The sequence below is a fragment of the Nilaparvata lugens genome, chromosome 8, assembly GCF_014356525.2.
Source record: "Nilaparvata lugens isolate BPH chromosome 8, ASM1435652v1, whole genome shotgun sequence".
NCBI classification, from domain to species: domain Eukaryota; kingdom Metazoa; phylum Arthropoda; class Insecta; order Hemiptera; family Delphacidae; genus Nilaparvata; species Nilaparvata lugens.
This window is the reverse complement of record NC_052511.1, coordinates 9,232,326-9,252,748: the sequence shown is the minus strand read 5'-3', so window position 1 is coordinate 9,252,748 and position 20,423 is coordinate 9,232,326. Positions and strand designations below refer to the sequence as shown.

Here is a 20,423-nt window from a genome sequence, read left to right as displayed (position 1 = left end):
GTGAGAAAAGTTATAATATCGAGTGAACTGGCTGGCCCAGGTCTGGTATCAGAGTTTTCAGGTCGCAACTGATCGATTTCATGATCTATCGACTGCTTTTTAGGCAGCCGGGACCGACGTTCCAACGTGTTCAGCCAAAACATGAATTATAATATAAAACCTGTGCTAATATTCTCATTTTCTATCGATCTTTAATGCATATGATGCCCAAAATAAATTACCTTTTTGCTAATGTCAATTCCATGTTAAAAAAATATTTATAGGTAATATCCAGTTACCTGGCTGGCTCAGGTCTGGTGCCAGAGTTTTCAGGTCATATCTGATCAATTTCAGAGTCTCTGACATGACCTATCAACTGCTTTTTAGGCAGCCGGGACCGACGTGTCAACGTGTCCATCCAAAACACGGGAGTGGTCTGAGAAAAATATCTTCCATAATTAACAGAGAAAGTTCAAGCGGTGATAGTTTTTTCTCATCATACTGCTTTGCAGAGTTTTGCTTCAAGTTCTTATGCTCTAAAATATTTATTTATTTATAAATAAATATGTATGCTCTAAATATTCATAGTAGTTATTCCTATGAGAAACCTTTGTAAAGTTCGAGTTTCAATGCTTCAAGAAAATTGGTCATTCACAGAATTTTCTGGAGTAAACTTCTCCTTGTGTCGAGTTTTGGTTACAACCCTCATCCGTCGTAAATCAAGAAGCATTTAGGCAGTGATGAAGTCATCTAGTGAACTCCTTTCGTAGACAAGGATGTTCAGGGAGAGAGGGGGTAAAAGCTGTTTGTAGTTAACTATAACTAATGTTGAAAAGGGATTACAGTCGTGGAGGGGGCAGACTTGTCTGTGTATGACGGTATAAGCGAGTTCTTATTGAAACTCAACGAGACGGAACTGTAGACGGCAGTGGGACCTCTAGACCTCCAGCGACCTGCTTGGGAGAGGTGGGTACCTTCTCCAGGTTACTGAAGCAAGGAGAGTCAAACCTGCAAGGGTTAAATAATAGTTTGAGAAGAAGGGAGATGGTAAATGATTGTGAGAGTGAGAAACAGAGTGAGAAAGGTAATAAAATATTTCTAGTTAGAGAGAGTAAAGTGATTGTTGGGAGAGAAAACTGGATGAGAGAGTGAGAGAAAGGAATAAAATATTTCTAGTTAGAGAGAGTAAAGTGATTGTTGGGAGAGAAAACTGGATGAGAGAATAAAATATATTATAACAAAATGGTTGAAGGAGAGATCATTTTACTCTGTTGAAGAGATTTTAACTAGTGACTCTCATCCATAATATTATGAGTTTTAATTTTATTATAGTTTTTATAATGTAAGTTAATCTGACCTGTACTTGATCCTCGTATTAATTTTGTGATATTTATGTCAAGTGACTTTTGTCTATGCAATTTTGTTTGTGACAATAAAAAATTCTTGATTCTTGAGTGAGAGAAAGGAATAAAATATTTCTAGTTAGAGAGAGTAAAGTGATTGTTGGGGCAGAAAACTGGTATGAGAGAGTGGGGGAAGGAATGAAATATTTCTAGTTAGCGAGAGTAAAGTGATTGTTGGGAGAGAAAACTGGATGAGTGAGTGAGAGAAAGGAATAAAATATTTCTTGTTAGAGAGAGTAAAGTTAGGAGAGAAAACTGGATGATAGAGTGAGAAAAAGGAATAAAATATGTCTAGTTAGAGAGAGTAAAGTGATTGTTGGGAGAGACAAACTGGATGAGAGAGTGAGATAAAGGAATAAAATATTTCTAGTTAGAGAGAGTGAAGTGATTTTTGGGAGATTCTGCTTGGTTTCATTCCTTTTCACCAAACTTTACAGAATGGGGAAAACTTATTTGTAGCAAAATAGTAAACTGAAACTAAAAATTATTGATGGTTTAGTGAGAAATTCACTTCTCAGATCTCTTCAAGTTAACAGTTTTTATAATTCATACACTCTCCATGATACATCAAATTGCCATCAATTCTCATAAATGAATAAATGTTTCATTTTGATTGTAGAGTACTTTTCTGTAAGTTATCTTACATTATCCTATATTATAATGTTATATATATTATAATATGATATTATTCTATATTATATTATTATTAAATAATATTATATTATATCTTATATTATCCTACATTGTAAGTTATTTTACATCTAATGCATTACAAGTCAAATAATAACTGATGAAATAACATATTCTATGGAAGAATGAAACTATCACTTTTTGTATAGATAAAAAATATTTGTTGTAGAAATATTATATACAAACTAATGAATATTTTAAAAATAATAATAAGAATAAACAGGAAAGTGTTTATTGGCAATGAAAATGGTCAAAGTTGTGAGACGATAAAAGATAGTATATTTCCTTTACCAGTCTGGTCGAAAGATCAGATTACATTTTTTATGAAATTACAGGTAAGAAGAGTTGAGATCGGATTATTGGAGAGTGAAAAATTGAAGGAATTGATGAGTTAACCAAATTGCAAATCAGCAAGTTAGAGAGATCTTGTGAAAGAGATAAAGATGAAAAAATACATCGAATAAGCAAGTACATTCAAACGATCATATAAAAAAGACGAGTTGTGAAGAGAGTGAGACAAAAATAGAGAGAGTGTGTGTATGTGTGAGAGAGAGAAGAGAAACTAATAGAGAGGGATGGAGATGTAACAGGAGGTCTAGGATTAAACAGAATGAGAAGAAGAGGAAAAAGAAGAAGCAGAAGAGAAGCAAGCAAGCTGTTATCGTGCGTTTTTGACCGGGAGGGGAGAGAGACATAGACATAGGCGCTGAGAGGAGGGACTCCGTCTGTCATACGGCAAACCACGTGAAAAATACAGTTCCAGTCACGTTAGGTTGCGCATCACGACCGTTCGAACTTCGCGGTCCGCGCTTCGAATCCCGCACGCGTTTCGCTCGAATTCAAACTAATCATCTCTTCAATAAACCCCACTACAAGATAATTTACAACTTAGTGACAATCTAGTTAGGAGTGATAGAAATTTTGGAACATTTCAGACATATGATCTAACGTCGTTTCTTTTTGCTACACTGTGTAATAAATAATAATGTTATCAATTCTAACTTATCGTGAGACTAGACTGTTTAATTTAATTGTGATTTGAAAAAAATTCTAGAACATTTCAGTGATATGATTTCATGTCGTTTCTATTTGCTACACTGTGTAATAAATAATAATGTTATCAATTCGAAGCTATCGTGGAACTACTAGACAGTTTAATTCAATTGTGATTTAAAAAACTTGGAGTGGAATTAAGGTGTTTGAAAATGAGTGTTGATTGTTTTGTGTTGAGGCAAAAGAAATATCATCGACTGTCTACGGTTTGTTAATGTGACGTATAATGATTGACTTTTGGTGATAGCATTGTGGCTGATAGACTAGAGGTCGTGGCTTTCCCAAAATGGTGAGTGATCAATCATTCATTTTATGTATGATTTCATTTTGTTAAATGATCCAAATAATTTTAGTGGCTCAGTTCAATGATGGATTGTTGATGTAGACTCTCTAGAGTCTGGAATACTAGTTTTGGAATGCTAGTTTAAGGGAAATTTGAGTCTAAGAGCTGAAATTGTAATTTATTTGCCAACTAATTTCACAGACATGAATCTACAATCACAAAATAATAAAGTTAACAGAAGAACAAAATTTTTAGAAGTATACAGTACAATAATAAAAGCTGGTTTAAGTTGAGGGAAATTTTTATTAAATCAATCTTGATCTATGGATCGAATATGCTGGAGTACAGTTCATAAAAATGTTTATGAGCAAAGTATCCACTTTCTTTCCAAGCTTGTAAATTGATACTGTTAGACTATATTGTATTAATAACATGATACTTGAATTACCTTTATTAGTGTTTGTTGAACCTACTGGAAGAAAACATCTATTTTGAATAAAAACACTGAGAAATTGTCAAAAAATTATAAGCCTTTTTATTTAATATGAATAATTACCACAATATCAACTTCTCAACTACACAAAAATAGAAAATATCTATTGTCTTATTGACCAAGATTCTTTATCAATATTCTTTTCATATTACCATATTTTCTGATGCTTCTCCACGAGCAAAAATTATTGAAACATCAAATGCAAGTACTGTTACTATATACTATTTGTTGAGGTTTTGGTCAGCTTCTTATCATTGCTCCAGTGTTATTGATTCTATCACCAAAATTATTTTATCACCAAAATTTTCACGGAATAAATATATTATTAATTCTCATTATCAAAATAATCATCTGTGGAATTTATTCTTAGGAAATAAGAAGGTTTCTATAAATGAACTGACATATCAATATCAGGCCTAATAATTTTATTAATTGACCTCAGAAAACTAAGAAGAGAGTCGTAATTTATTTTCGCTATAGATAATTATACTTATTCATGGTTGCAGCTTCAAATAATAGTTCCAGTACATTAATAATACTTCAATAATTTAATCATCATCGAGTTCTCTCTCCATTGTGTAATGAATATAGATTCTAACGTAAGAGCAGAGAGATGCAACTTTCCTGTATTTTGCTGAAATATTTCAATAACTTACAGATTAAAACACATTTTCCCGTTCTGTTCATACCTTCACTTCGAAAATTGACTATCATTTATTCATTATTTTTTTCATTCTTAAATCCTTAATATAATAAAGAGAATTGAATGTATATAATATTCATAATTGTATTATTTATTATTATCAGATTATGCTCTAGATGATTGAGTATTATTTTGTATGCATTGTTTTTGGCAATAAAGTTTATTATCATTATTATTATTATTATTATTATGATATTATTCATTCGTCTTTCAATTCCCATATTATATTGAAGAGTTATTGGTACATTGAGAACTGTATTATAGTGAAAACAGAATTAAGGATGAGCACGAGTGCCAATACGTTACATAGTCATGTCTATGCATAATGAAAGTAATAATGAAAAATAGAGAGGGGTGAAAAGTCCTTGATACGCACAATCGTTAGACAACTGGTTCATTCTCCATGCATATCAAACTGTGAAATCGATCTGAACAGCTTGCTTGCTCTTCCTTATTAGATGTAGTAGGGGTTGTTTATAATCCAACACACCCATCACATGTAGAATCGGAGAACATGGAATTAGCAATCGAATTGAGCCTTTCAATTCTCTAAAATGTGTTTGAAATATCTCTAGCAAATCTGAGGTAATCTGAATATCAGGAAATTGTCCAAGTATTTTTATTTTTTATTCTGATTTGTCTAAATAGCCTAAAAGATTATATTTAATTATGTGGGAGATTGAGTTTATACTTTTTTATTCTTTCAAATGACAATAAGATGATATTATCATAAATGTTTCAATTATTGAATAATGAACACAATTAATGAAAAGTTTTTTGATCAGCTGTTTTTTGATCACCTTTCTTAGTTCCATGCTAGCGGCTGGAAAGGGTACTCTTTCCGGCCTAGGCCGGAAAGAAACCTGTTCTGATGTCAGACGAGAGTCGTCTGCAAACAATGTCTTTCACATCTACATAGGGACTGGAAAACAGCTGCTTTCTGTGCAGTATGGCGAAAATTTTATAATTAAAATCATTAATTTGATGTTCTGGCTATGAAATGAAATGAATAAATGAGATGTGTATTGTACATTCAAAGCAAGTATCCTAAAAGCGTGGGAAAATATGGAAATTTACAATGAAATTGAGCCTTCAAGTCTCCAAAAAGTGAGTGTTATTCAACCAAAAAAATACTGGGATCACAGTGTTGTAGAGAGACATCCATCCTGAGATGGACGCTGAATTTCAACGCTTGGCAACATTCAACATGCGCACATTGAATGTACAGAATGCGCCCGTCGCACCAGATGTCCTAGCACATAAATCAATTTGACTGACAGGCACCTGTAACGGTGTACGGTAAGCCACAGTCGCCGTCTGCAATCTACACAGCCAGTTAATATTATTGCGCCGCTCAGTTAATATTACTCTGCCGCTCCATGCCGTATACATACACCATACACTACAAAACTACATCGTTCAACCGCTGATAATAATCCAGTAATTTTATTTATTAGGCTACAACATTACTAATTGCCACCTTGGCCGATGAAATTTATGAGCTCTCCCAGATCCATGTGAGCAAGATATCGCGTGCAAGGAACTGTCGGCTAATTGTACAGGCTCTATATAGGTATAGCTCGATAATTATATGGAACATGTACGTTTACATAGATTAGCTCAGTGATATTCGAGATGGATTAGAATTATGCTGTTGGGGGGGGGGGGATAGCGGGTGGTTATAGTAGATTTTGGGTCATGTGAGTTTACATAGATTTGATCCGAGATGAAGTAGAGATTATGTTATTTAACATTATGTTAGTAATGGTAAAATAGGATAAATAAAACATAATAAATCTTATAGCACCCTTTATTCTTTAAAAAACATTAAAATAGTTGAACATTATTATAATTATAATAATTTGTTATAATTATTTTGTTTTATTAATTTAAAAGCAGCCCATTTCAATAAGTGTTTTATAAAGTAGGATAGTTTACATAGATTTGATCTGAGATGGAATCAAAATTATGTTATTTAACATTATGTTAGTATTGGTGATGTAGGGTTAAGCTACGTTTACACCAAAGTTATTAACAAAATGTTTATTTTTCCTTCCTAATAGATCCTATTAGATTGAACATAACTTATCATACACATGAAGAACATATGTGTTTGTCAGGCTCCGTTTAATCTAATAGAATCTATAAGGACGGAAAAATAAACATTTTGTTAATAACTTTGCTGTAAACGCAGCTTTAGTTAGAACTTAGTAGAGTAGTGTTATGAATTAAAAGGATGAAGAAGTGGGAAACCAACAGCTTTGTGGCAATTATCAGCCACAATAGTGATGATTAAAAGTATAATATTCTGTTGAAAATAGTTGATTACATTTAATGCTGGGTTTACACCAACGTTATTAACAAAATGTTGATAACTTAATCCTTATAGATTCTGTTAGATTGAACGGAACTTGACAAACACATAATTATGTTCATCATGTGTATGATAAGTTATGTTCAATTTATAAGGATTAAGTTATTAACATTTAGTTAATAACTTTGGTGTAAACGCAGCTTAAGGCTGTTGAATACATCCAACTTCAAGCCAAATTGTGTATTCATAATTCAATTTCTTGAGCAATACAAGACGAAGTGAACCCAAAATTCAACTTCTTGAGCAATTCAAGACGAAGTAAACCCAATATTTTGTTGACTAAGCTTACTTGACTGTTAGGAATATGAGTATAACAGATTTAATTTACAAGACATAAAATGAAAGTAGCATCATAATAGTGGTACCGTATACAATAATCAAGGATGTGCACCACGCTTTTTGATTCTTTTTACTGGTAAATTATCAAAGTATTACGAATTGTATACTATCAATTTATTTATATATTTGACTAATTTCAAGAAAAAACTTTTATCATTTTTACTTTTTGATATATTGGGCGCTTTGAAAGCGCCAAAAGTTCAAATCTTGGGGTAGATCCATTACATCATAAATTATAGCAAATTAATTCATACTTTGAGGATGGATCTTTCCCAATATTTGAACGTTATGCGCTTTTAACGCGCCTAATATCAAAACGAAAAAATTATGAAACTATTTTTCCTTGGAAATATTATCTATTCAAGTATCTTGATAGAATTCAAATCAAAATACCTTCGAAATGGAACCAATAATAAGTTTACGAAAGCGTGGCGCGGGGCATTAAATTATTAGAAAATGAATGCTTATTCCTCCTCACACTCATCAAGAAGTGATAAATAATTATTTATTTTTATTCTAATCATTATTATAAATAATTATTATCATAAATAATTATTTATTCTAATCATTTCAATATAACTTGTTTATAACTGTTTATATGATTATCAATAAGTTTAGTTAAAAAGGCGTTTTCTTGGTAATCATACAAAATAATCATAAACTCCGGGCATTTATGAATTTTGGGAATCAACTCCCAGGGAATACATGTTTCTGATCTTGAATTTCTGGGAATTTTGCATCATAAGTTGAGAGATGTTTGATTTGAAATTGAGTTCTTAGTCAATTACCAACTCAATTTAAAATCATACACCCTCTTAAACATAATCACTGACGAAACAATTTATAGGTTTAATGGTCGAGTTAGATTTAATAAGTGGTGTCCAAGATTCAATAATCCATTAGATTTAATAAATGGCCTAGAAACTGGGCATAAGCGTAATATAATCTGACAGTTTTAAATTGGCAGGCAAGTGAAACAAGTTTGAATGTTCTTGTTTGGGGATGAGACTTGTTTAATGGATTCTAGATATTTCCGAATAATAATTGTTCATCTCTAAGACCAATGATCAAGTAACGCATTACTCACCGTCAAAGTATTTTGTGTCTTCATGAACAGGCCTCTCTACACTGACATGGGGGTAGATTACAGACTGCATGTTTTCTGAAAAATGAGAAAGTGTTGGATATGAATGGGAAGAAAAAAAAACTAAAATTGTAAACAAATTAAGAGTTTAAGCTAGGGACTTGCTCCATTCAGGATGGATTAGAAACTTATGCCACAAAACTCCTGCAATCATTATTTTTTCCTGAAGAATAAAACATAATTACTTATTTCAAACAAGAATGAAAAGTTAGGTAATAATATTACATCAGATATCCTTTATAGAAGACAGTAGACAGAGAATCGGAAACTCTGTTCTTCTATCTCTCTCTCCACTGTTATTATAACAATAATAAAAGCATATTATATTATAATATATTAATATTTGTAAAGTGTCTATATGTAGACAAGTATGCACAATTGAAGTGCATTAAAAACTTGTGAGTCTATAAAGATCTAGATAGATAACAATAATTTTTACAGACGCCATTTAGTAAAAATTCTAACACAAAATAAATTATTAATGTCAAATGCATTATAAGAATATTTACATGCAATTTAAGATGCATTATAAGAATATGCAATTTACAGGGCTAGGGCAAATCTTCCAGTAGCAATGTTTGTTGGTTTTACAAAAAGTTATGCTACTGGTTACGGGAATGAATAATTATTGATAATCCTGAAAAGCTAACTAAATCATAACAATAATAAAAAGGCAAAAAATTCATTATTTTTTGAATAATAAATTGGACCTGTTTATTTTAAAAGTTTGATTTTCAATCAAAATTTGTTTGTCTTACCTGGAACCTGGTACAGTGAAGAATAACATCAATCTTCATCATTATTTTATGTTATCATACAGCTATATAGTGTAGCTCAAATCGATTCTGAAAAATAATTTTATTTTGAAACTTTGGCTTTTGTAGCTAAAATATTCATATAACTTGCAAACTAATAATTATTGATTATAAGTAAACATAACCATTTTTTTCCGCTAAAATTACAACATAACCTACAAAGAATAAAAACATGTCTAGTTCCAAGTTCAGCATTCCAAGTTCACTGTGAAGATCGGCCGCCATCTTGGTAAACATTTCAAATTCCACTTCTACGGTTAGGTAAATTGTTCTCCACCCATCTGTGTAATCACTTGTCAGCTGATTTATGATGAATAATTCTATAGTATGATTCTACTCCAATATTGGCGTATGAAGGAGGCTCCTTTTTCCTTTTATATTATCCCTGAAATGCAAAATTTCCAAAAACCTTGTATATACGTCGACGCGCAATTAAAAAAGGAACATACCTGTCAAATTTCATGAAAATCTATCACCGCGTTTCGCCGTAAATGTGCAGCATAAAAACATATAAACAACATATAAACATTTAAACATTCAACCGTTCAAACATTCAAACATTTAAACATTAAGGGAAATGCCAAACCGTCGACTTGAATCTTAGACCTACCTTCGCTCGGTCAATTATCACCTTGAAGACCTCAGCTGAATAGTTATTCAAAATTCGATTATTGATTTAATAAATTAAATTGTGAAGTGAACAACTACAAGACTAACCTATTTCGGACTATATATGTAACCTCATCTAAATTTGGGAGAGGAATAACACAAGGTTACCTTATTTCTTCTCTCCCTATTCTTTTGATGATGTACTTATTGTATGAATCGATAGAAAATAAAATAAATAAATCCTCTTGTCCGAAGTTTCGTTTGTTTTATCTTATACCATTAATAATTCTACATACTCTCATACTCTATATACTCTAAACGTTTTATTTTTTTAAATGTATGAATTCAGGGCTACTTTCTATTTTATAAATACAAGAAAGTATTTATAAATTATTTATACTATAATTTATAGTACCCTTTAAAATTAATGAAATAATAAAACAAGAATATAAATAAGTTACGTTACAATTTGTATTCTTGTTTTATTATTTTATTAATTTTGAAGGGTACTATAATTCTATTTTATAAATACGTTCTATCTTATATAATCTTAATTACATCTTCCTTATCCACTCTATCTCTGTCTTGCTCTATTTTGTCTTTTCTCTCCATTATTTGTTTCTGTTTCGAATACTACATACTTCCTCTTCCTAATGAATTGGCTTCCACAGCAGTCTTCCTTCTGTTTTCGACTTGACCAGTTCTGAAGAAGATATTGGGACTTGAAAAAGGAAGTTAAGTCCTCATGTCAATGATCCTATATTGGGGGCAAGTCCTATAGGTCATCCACCTTGGTACCGGCGAATCGAGTAGACTAATTCATGCAGTCCAATTAATAGCTTGGATGACTCCACCTGCAGAAACGTTTGAGGTATCACTCTATATCCTTTATTGATTCATACAATAAGTACATCATCAAAAATGATAGGGAGAGAAAAAATAAGGTAACCTTGTGCTATTCCTCTCCCAAATTTGGATGAGGTTACACATAGTCCGAAATAGGTTAGTCTTGTAGTTGTTCACTTCACAGAACATGGAGTGATCCGTGGTCTAGTGGATAGAGTGTTTGCGTAGCCAACATAGAGATCCTGGGTTCAAACCCTCTCATTACCAGAATTTTCTCAACCAGATCACTCCCGTGTTATCTGATGGGCACGTTAAATTGTCGGTCCCGGCTGAAGTATGACAGTCGAAAGGCCCATTGACGGCTTAAATTATATATTCAGGTGGTGGGACCTTCCCGCAAGGGACTCCCCACCAACAAAAGCCATACGAATTTACTTTTTTACTTCACAGAATTTTCAGTTCTTAATAAAGTTTACAAAGTAGATTTCTAATAGTATATAACTTAGCATTGATGAATCCATGAAAATAGACAAATCTCCGCGATTTAATAAGTCAGGAAAATTCCAATAATTCACTATAACTGATATTTTATATTTAGGGGACTCGCCCCGAAATGATGAATTTGAAGGAGAATCAGTACAGTAATTACAGAAAAAATAAAGTTATCTGAATTTTCGACGGCCTGACTGTATAGTAAAGAGGGTATTCAGCGCAAATTACCATAGAGAAACAATAGCTCAAGTAGATATCCCATGGTATAGGGCGTTTATGTCGCAACTTTTACTGTTATCTCAATAGCCGATAGTTCACGTATCTCTTTCCCAAAAAGATGTGTGACGCTGGTAGTCTCTCATATTGTGCCGTTTATACACTCTCACCCGGCAAAAACAGTAAAAATATACAATAATCGATAGTAATCGACTTGAGATAACAGTAAAAGTTGCGACATAAACGCCCTATACCATGGGATATCTACTTACACTATTGTTCCTCTATGAAATTATCCTCTGAATATGAGCAGCAAAACTGATATTAAGTATCATGGGGTGCTACCATATTTATTATATTACCGCATTCAATTCGGATTTTCGTTTTATAATAATTATTAATTCATTAGCATTTGAATAATTGCAATATCCCAGTAATTTTCATCCATCAAAATCAGATGTAGCCAATAGCAAGCCAGCAAACATGTTGGCCAACTTCATAAAAGTACAGCTATGGGTCATGTTCAGATTTGACCGACGGAATTTTGATCAATCCCGAGGTTGGTGGAACATTTGTATGTTTGAACGAGTGATCAAATTTTGACTATGGTCTAATTGACCATGGCTAGGCTATATTTGATCAAGGTTGGTGAAACGGGGCATAAGTCTTGCAGATGTTCTCTTCACGGAATTTTCAGTTCTTAATAATGTTTACAAAGTAGTTTTCTAATAGTATAAAAATAAGCATTGATGAATCCATGCAAATAGACCAATCTCCGCGATCTAATAAGTCGGGGAAATTCCAATAATTCACTATAACTGATATATATTTTTCTTACTTGGTTAATTCCGATTGCATCTCATTGATTCCAGTTCTATTATAGATTCTAGATGAAATAAAACCACATTGGGTTCAACCTATTTGAATTCCCTCTATCCTATAACATCATGCTTTTCAGTAAATCACTATGAATTGGATAATTGTGACATTCTAGATGAAAGAAAACCACATTGAGTTAACCAATTTGATTTCCATCTATATCCTTTAACATCACGCCTTTCAATACATCACTATTAATCTGACTACACCCTATGTTCACCCTTCATCGGAAATCTATGCATCCATTCTAAAATCGACTATTCAAACTCAGCCTTCTTGCAAATTGATTCAAATGAATAACACATAAAAGTATATTGATGGCAATGGATAGAAAGGTTTTCTTTAGGAAGCATCAAATCATATAACCATAATTAGCCTTCAATTATGTCAATGATTCATAGTATGTAAATGATTGAGTCATGGATCGGTATCATAAAATGCGTTGTAGTAGACTGGAGTTACTACTCCTTTTTTGCAGGCAATGTATTCTATGGTTCTCTGGATACAATGTATGTCATAGGCTGTGATTCAAAGCCTATTGCCGATTATTCTCTAACAATAATTCATTTCAAATGAGAAAATCAGTACGTCCATAATTCACACTTCGACATGTTTGACTCGCTTTAATTCGGCATCAATAATCTCCCTCAGTGAACCAATCATGATGGTTGTATCAATTGATATAGGGAAAGGTAACCCCTGTATTCCCAATACAGGGGGTAGTAACAATAGGTAAGGGATAGCTGATTTCACTCCTTGTAAGAATATTGTCGCCACTGCTAAACTTCGATCTGTATAGATGAATTATATGTTTCAGTGAAAATTCTTGACATCCTTTTTGCAATAGGGTGAGTAGCTTTTTACAAATTGAACCAGGGTTATACAACTGGTGATGTCAATCGTTAACCGGGATTTATGACTTTGGCAATTTCCTGAACGTGCATTGTCACATTTTTCAAAACTGATGATCTGGTTTCATCATGACCTACCCCCAACTATAAACCGTGGATAGTCCACACTATTCCAATACTTCACACTCCAATAAATACATCCTTTTTCAAATTTCCGGAAGAAGGGCATCTGAGACACTCATTCAAGATGACGAGAATTATCATAATAAGACAACCCATTGTTTATACAGCTTGTGACTCGTGTCTGTTGTTTCGAATTTCATTCATTTTTTTTTCTTATTCCATTCATAGTTCTCTTTTCTCTATCAGCTGGCTATAAATCGTTTCCTCTTGTGAACCAATATTCCTGTCTCATTCATAACTTCAATGAATTTGTCTCATCACCTAAAAAGGTGTTCATTTTAGTAATGAACACCTTTTCTCAACCAATTCCCTTGCAGCCGGTGGTAGGCTACTCAAAAAGCTATTATTCTGGTATCTCTCCAAATGGACAATGAAAGTCAACAAAAGGTTGGAGTACGTCTCATTCAGGTGACTTCAAGACGTTGGTAGTTTTATTTGAGCAGATGTACTATTTATACTCAATATTCCAATGTTATAAACAATGACATGCGGTCAATTATATTAATGTAGATAGAAAATTTTGTACTATTTATGGTGGAAATTTTGTATGAACACTATGGAAAACTCTACAATTTCTCAAATAAATCTTCCAAACAAATACAATTTCCATTTTTGTTGAATACATCATAGTGATTTATATTGATTTATTGTCGCTGTCAAAATTCAATCAATTCAAACTGTTAATTTGACTTATATGGCTCTCTATCATGATACTGTTCTCCCCAATAATTGCATTGTAAAAACATTATTTGTGAAACATGTTGTGAATAAAATTTCAGTTTCAGTTTCAGTTTCTCTGGAATATTGTCGCTGTTAAAATTCAAACAATTCATACACATCAATATCTTCTTCAATCGTTTTCAGGAACTCTTTTCATACTTCTATGTCTCCGTCTCATATAATTTCTATTTAAGGCAGTACCTTGTTCTCCATCTGATACGATTGGTCATACAATACGACTTTCCAGAATAGCCTATAGGAAACAAAAATTGGAAATTAGAAAACAATTGTTGATATAATTGCTTCAATAGAACGTATTTGTTTGTTTATTTATTCAAATGAAGAATATTTGATTGTATCACAGTGTAAAAAATACGTTCCAAGATTTATCAGCCTGGCTATGATTTTAGCGTATTTACGCTGGGTTGCACAAGTTGAGTTTTAATCATGATTAAATAACATGAGTACCAATCAGAGAATCCTTATTTTCAAAAAAGTATTTCGTGATTGGTTCTCAAGGCATTCAATCACGATTTATTTTATTTATTTATTTACAATGCAAATGACACTAATATGATAACATTGAAAGATAAAATAATAAGGTAGTCCTTGTGCTATTTTTCTTACAAATTTATAGGTGATAAATTCAAAGATAAGGTTAGAATTTCACGTGTGTAATTTTTATAAAATTTTAGTCCAAAATAAACATTAAAACTAAGATTAAAATCTAACCGCCTTTTGTGAACCGGGCTTTAGTGTCTCTATTATATTCATGAATTCAAAGTGATCGATAAGCTACTATTTGGTCAAATTTTAAACTATTCCTGAGGACTACGGTTCATGATGCACTAAAAACTTTGACACCGCCCAGAATCACAGCCAACCGACAATCCAGCAATCCATCTCCAAGCCCCTATCCCTCACTTTCTCTCTCTGATAGAGTAATCTTTCAATTAGGAACCGGCAATTGAGAGAGAGATCTCAATTGAGAGAAGCCGGTGTCCTTCATGAGACGGCTGTCTGTTGATGGTCAGAAGAATCAACAACACACGGTTATTATTCAGTAGAAAGGGGTCAGGCAAGGAGAACCCCTTGAGTGCAATTAAGGGAGGGTTAAGGGCCCTCCCTCTTTCTTAGACGGCGTTTAACCCTTTCGCTTAACCGCTCATCTATTAAACGACACCGATGCAATGAGACAAGCTTGCACGCATCTCGTTAAATGAGAATAAACAACTTGTGGATGTTGTGATCTGTGGCATCTTTAGTGTGTGAAGCCATACTATCTTCAAAGATGTTTGCTATTTTGCAAGCCTCCATTGTGTCAGTGTAATTTCCTATTGATGTGAATAAATAAGATAAACATTGCAATATATTCAATAAATACCTTGTTTTTATTATATTAATGTAATTTCCTATTGATGAGAATGAATAAGTTGAACATTGCAATATTTTTAATGAATACCTCTAACATGGGTTACATGACAAAGAAAATAAATAAATTGTTTGCTCGATTGAGTGGCGTTTGGTATGCTATTCTTCCTTAAGACTCAGACATTGAACTTGAGAAACACATAGAATTGTTTGCAGTTGTAGACATTAAGCTGGTATTCAATAATATTATTGTTAAATACTCACTTCTCTTTGCGATTTCCAATTACTGATCGTTCATTAATTCATTGTTAACCATGTTATAGAATGTTTCAACTTTAAATTCTCATTTAATTGAATAATCATGTAAAATACGGAGAGATTCAAGCTTCAAGTAGGCTACATAATTCGTCAGAATTGAGATATCTGAACTAGAATATATTTAAATATTGATTCACAATTTAAGAAAAAGTTATAACTTTTTGTGTAGTTGAGAAGTTGATATTGTGGTAATTATTCATATTGAATGAAAAAGACTAAGAGATTGTCAAAAAACCACAGATTTATTGATATTTAGAAAGACCGGTTTCGGTTATTACATTATTGTCAATCTCTGAAGCCACTTAGAGATTGACAATGGTGTAATAACCGGAACCGTTCTTTCTAAATATCAATAAATCTGTGGTCTTTTGACAATTTCTTAGTCTTTTTCATTCAAAAAGTTATAACTTACTTATCGTTCAGTTTTTAAGCATGTACTCCCTTTCAGATTCTCACATAATAATCAATCGATCATTAAAATGAAGTTAAAATTCAATATATATATATCTATATTTCCATAGTATTTACTCATATATCTAGTATTTTTTGAGATTCCTCATTTGCTGGAATAATATTGAAAGCTCCTTTCACATTATAAGATATAGCTTCCGTCGTTGAGCCCGAAAAAGAGGCCCAAGTTAACAACCCCTCCTCAACAAATTCCACTAGGTGAAGTCTATAGGGGCCCAAAATTTTTGGTCAACCCCCCCCCACCACATTTCAAAATCCTGGCTGCGCAACTTGTTTGCACCTTCACTAAGTATGAACTCTTGCTTCTACTGTGTTTCAATTGTTATTGTCACAAAAACTATAGCAGCACAATAACTATGTTGTATCTTCTATTCTGCTTTATTTTAAAACATTGAGCAATGGTTTTTCTATTTCCACGTTCTTGAACCAGGAATTGTAAATGTTCCCATATCATCTCACAGGATTTTCTTTTATTGTATTATTTTATCTATTCCCTTTGTGAAAGATTCACTTCATGACGTCACAGTGGTTAATTGGATACTACTTTGTCATATAGTATGTACTATTCTTAAGCTTATGAGATTTTTTTCTTAGCCTTCGAGACTTTTGTATGTTGGTGTAATACTTTCTTTAGCTCTATTTAGTTTAATCTGTATACCTCTTCTTACTAGGCTAGAATTGAAGCAGAATGAGTTGACCGCAACTCACTGCCAACACACAAGGGATGTTGTGTTGGCAGTGCCGAATATTACATTGATAATTATTGTTGTGCAAGTTACAATCAATGTCTATTTGTAGGTAATTGTATATTGCATACTATAGTGATTGTATTGTACAAGTATTTGTATGTGGTTTTTGACAATAAAATTCAATTCAATTTTCATAAGAATTCTACTATATAATCAGAATACAGTGTTCAATATATTACTGTTCTAATACATAAGTATTTTTTCTTTTTAAATCGTTATAAATGCATAAAACAAATTTCCAATCTATGGAAGTAATACTCATTTTCAAAACTCGATTGTCCTATCTCCCTACTTCAACCATTCTCACAAGTAATTTGTGCCCAATTGACAACAATTCTCCTCAGCCTTCATTCTTACACAAACTTGGGGCTGAACAAGCAGTAGTCAACTCCTGCTGGAAGCCATGCAACGACCCATCAAACACGAGGACCCTTTGACGTTGCAAAGAAGGGTGTAGCCTGTTGTTATTATTTGAACTGGTGCCTGACTGTCAGAGTGGAGGGGGTAGTTGAGAAGTGTCAGAGGGGTAAGGCATCTGCCACCAAAGTCGGCGTTTTGTTTGGATAAGGCCCTCTTCACTCACACACACACACACACAAACTCACATCAACACTAACTCTGAACAGAAATGCGTCCTAGATCGCAATGGCTGCTTTCCAAAACTGGGCTGGTCCTTTCTTTGTCAACTGTAGGCTCGTCTATTTATCAGTCTCAAGTTGAAAAGTGGATTATCGACTGAAACAAACACACTTATCCCAACCAGAACGTCACTAATCCCTCAATCTTTGTGATAGCAGCCATGCTATGTCCATTCTTAGGTAAATGAGTGTTTATCCAGAGCTGTTGATTCTCACAGAGAGTAATAACTATTGACAAAAGGCAGATGCTGCAATTGGATGGACTAGGAAGGAATATTAGAGTAAGAGTCCAGAGTTCACGGTGGGAGTGTATATTCATTTTGTTTATAGAGAATCATTTTACTAGTATGAGTTCGTAACTCTAAACTCTGCTCTCCCAATAAATGATTCTCTAAAATTAAAATGAATGTACACTCCCATCATATACTCTGGACTCCCACCCTTATGTTTTGGAATAACATGTGGTTGAACTAGAAATTGAAGTCCAGTCTCGTTCAATTCTCTTAATTCCTGTTAGTTTATCCTCTTCATTCATTCAATGCATATCTTCAATTCTATTCAATATTTATTTATTCATTGTTTACAATCAACTTGAGGACAAACATACAGACTACAGTCCAAAACTTCTTTTCATCCCAATTTCATAAAAAAATTGTCCAAATGAAGGTTATGTGCGACTTTTCAATTCTTCACTAACTGCCACATTGAAACAAAACACAAACACTTGAAACAATAATTTTTAATTTAGAAAGATGAGGATCCGAATTAATAACAAAATTCCTTCCACTTAGCACTCAAAACTGTAAAATAAATTAAATATTAATTTGAAAAATTTCGTTCCGAAAATTAAAATAATCTTCTATTGTTTAGGCCTAATACTCAGATATTTAAGATTCATACAGGGTCAATTTAATAACTTATATTTTTTAATCGGTCAATTGTATTTTTGATCAACTATGAAAGCTATTGGAATTCAGATAGATGAATTGAAACAAATACTGTATAAAATATTACTTCTTGTCATACATAACAAAGATCTATCTATATTATTTTATGAATAGTATTTTTGCGATTATTATTCATAATTCAAACCAAAAATATCAGTTGAGAACAAGTCATACAATAATGTTTATTCTAAATCTTCAGAATATTGATTATGGAATACTAATATTGATAGGCTAATTTACTAATTAGTAGGTTAATATTGTCTACAGATAATGGTTTACTCAGGAAACTTATTCTGAAACTCACATTCAGATTCTATTAATCTAGGTATGATTCTCCAATCATAAAACAGTTTGTTTTCCTCTGATGATTACCGATTTTCGTGGATTTGTAATTTGTTTGTATGCTTCTCGCGTAGAGCCCCCTGAAACCTACCGGCGCCACCGTAAGCAGAAATCTTGCATCAAATTATCGGCGAGGCCATCAATTATACCTCAAAGCAGATCAGACTCGAGCCGAAGTCTGGCAGAGTTATTAATCTTCCAGCAACAACGATAAACGATTTCCCCGGATCATCTTTCACACCAACTTTGCTACATAATCAATCTTAAAATTAACTTCCAAACAAAGTTTGTGAGACGAAAGTTGGAATCGAATTAAGCTGACGCTCTTCACGGTGAAACCTATTCTACTTCTTGCTCGTATCATCCTCTCTCTCTTTTCTCTTTCTTTTGTCTCTCTTTTCTTTCTTCTCTTAGCCTACTCTCTCACACTTACTCTCTTCGCACTATCCATCATCTTTTCTCTCTTCTCTTACTACTCTCTTGTGCCTACTCTCTCACACTTACTCTCTTCGCACTATCCATCATTAAAACACAACTCTTCCATAGTTTCTAATCAAGCTTGAAATATACCACTAGATGAATTTCTTAATAAGGACCTCATTTGGACTCTCATGACTTGAAATTGGAATGTTTTGTTTGCTTGAGAAACTTAGTGTGATCGACCAATACCTCCTTCAATGGCCTCCTATTTTTGGCATTCCAAGTACATTGAGTACCAATGCATCCTTATTCAATAATTCCTTATCTTTGTCATTCGCATTCAATGCATACTCTTATATCTAGAAATAGAAAGAAAATGAAAATCTCAGTACCCTTTTTCGAAATATTTAATCACAACATGTTCCGGACATTGATGCCATTTTCAAGTGATATGAAATAAATAAATAAATACTGCTAGAAGATTCTTATTTTGATCATATGTTAGTGTATTCATATTATTTTATGAACTAATACTATATTGTGGATTTAAATTCGCATGATTCTATCAATAAATTCTTATATCTAGCTCTAATTAATTTCATGTCAATGTAATGTTCGTTTCCCATTTATTTTTAATTTTTCAATGCCGGAGAGTTCAGTACAAATTAATGAGTATCTAGGTCGCTCTAAAAAACATATTTTGATGAAGTAGGCTCCTCCAGATTATTATAACGTAGTGGTGACCATGGAAGCACCCCCCCCCCCTAAATATAGAAGAAAATCAGCTTCAAACCCTTTTAAGAAAATTTTGTCAGTAATCATTGTAAATACTGCTGACCTTTTTGGAACGCATCCCCCCCCCAAGATTTGTGCCTGATTTTTTGTACCCCAGTTTAATGGAAGAGGGAAAAATAATAATTCAGTAAAAATTAACAAGTATCTAGCTCTCTCTCCAAAAAAACATATTTTGATGAAGTAGGCTATTCCAGATTATTATAACGTAGTGGTGACCATGGACGCACCCCCCCTATATCTAGAAAAAAAATCAGCTTCAACCCCTTTTAAGAAAATTTCGTCAGTAGTCATTGTTAATAC

At 32.8% G+C, this 20,423-nt stretch overlaps 1 protein-coding gene across 7 annotated transcripts in view; it reads left to right on the top strand.

Annotated features, from left to right (window-relative positions):
- LOC111055349 (homeotic protein antennapedia-like) overlaps nucleotides 1-20,423 on the top strand; it is a 388,426-nt gene that overhangs the window by 312,927 nt on the left and 55,076 nt on the right. Inside the window, exon 1 of one of the 7 annotated variants that reach the window (XM_039433879.1) lies at nucleotides 2,838-3,414. The exons of the other annotated variants lie outside the window; for them this stretch is intronic. The gene's annotated coding sequence lies outside the window, so the exon portion shown is untranslated. Of the gene's footprint in view, nucleotides 1-2,837; nucleotides 3,415-20,423 lie in introns of those variants that run through there. 7 annotated transcript variants of the gene reach the window in all.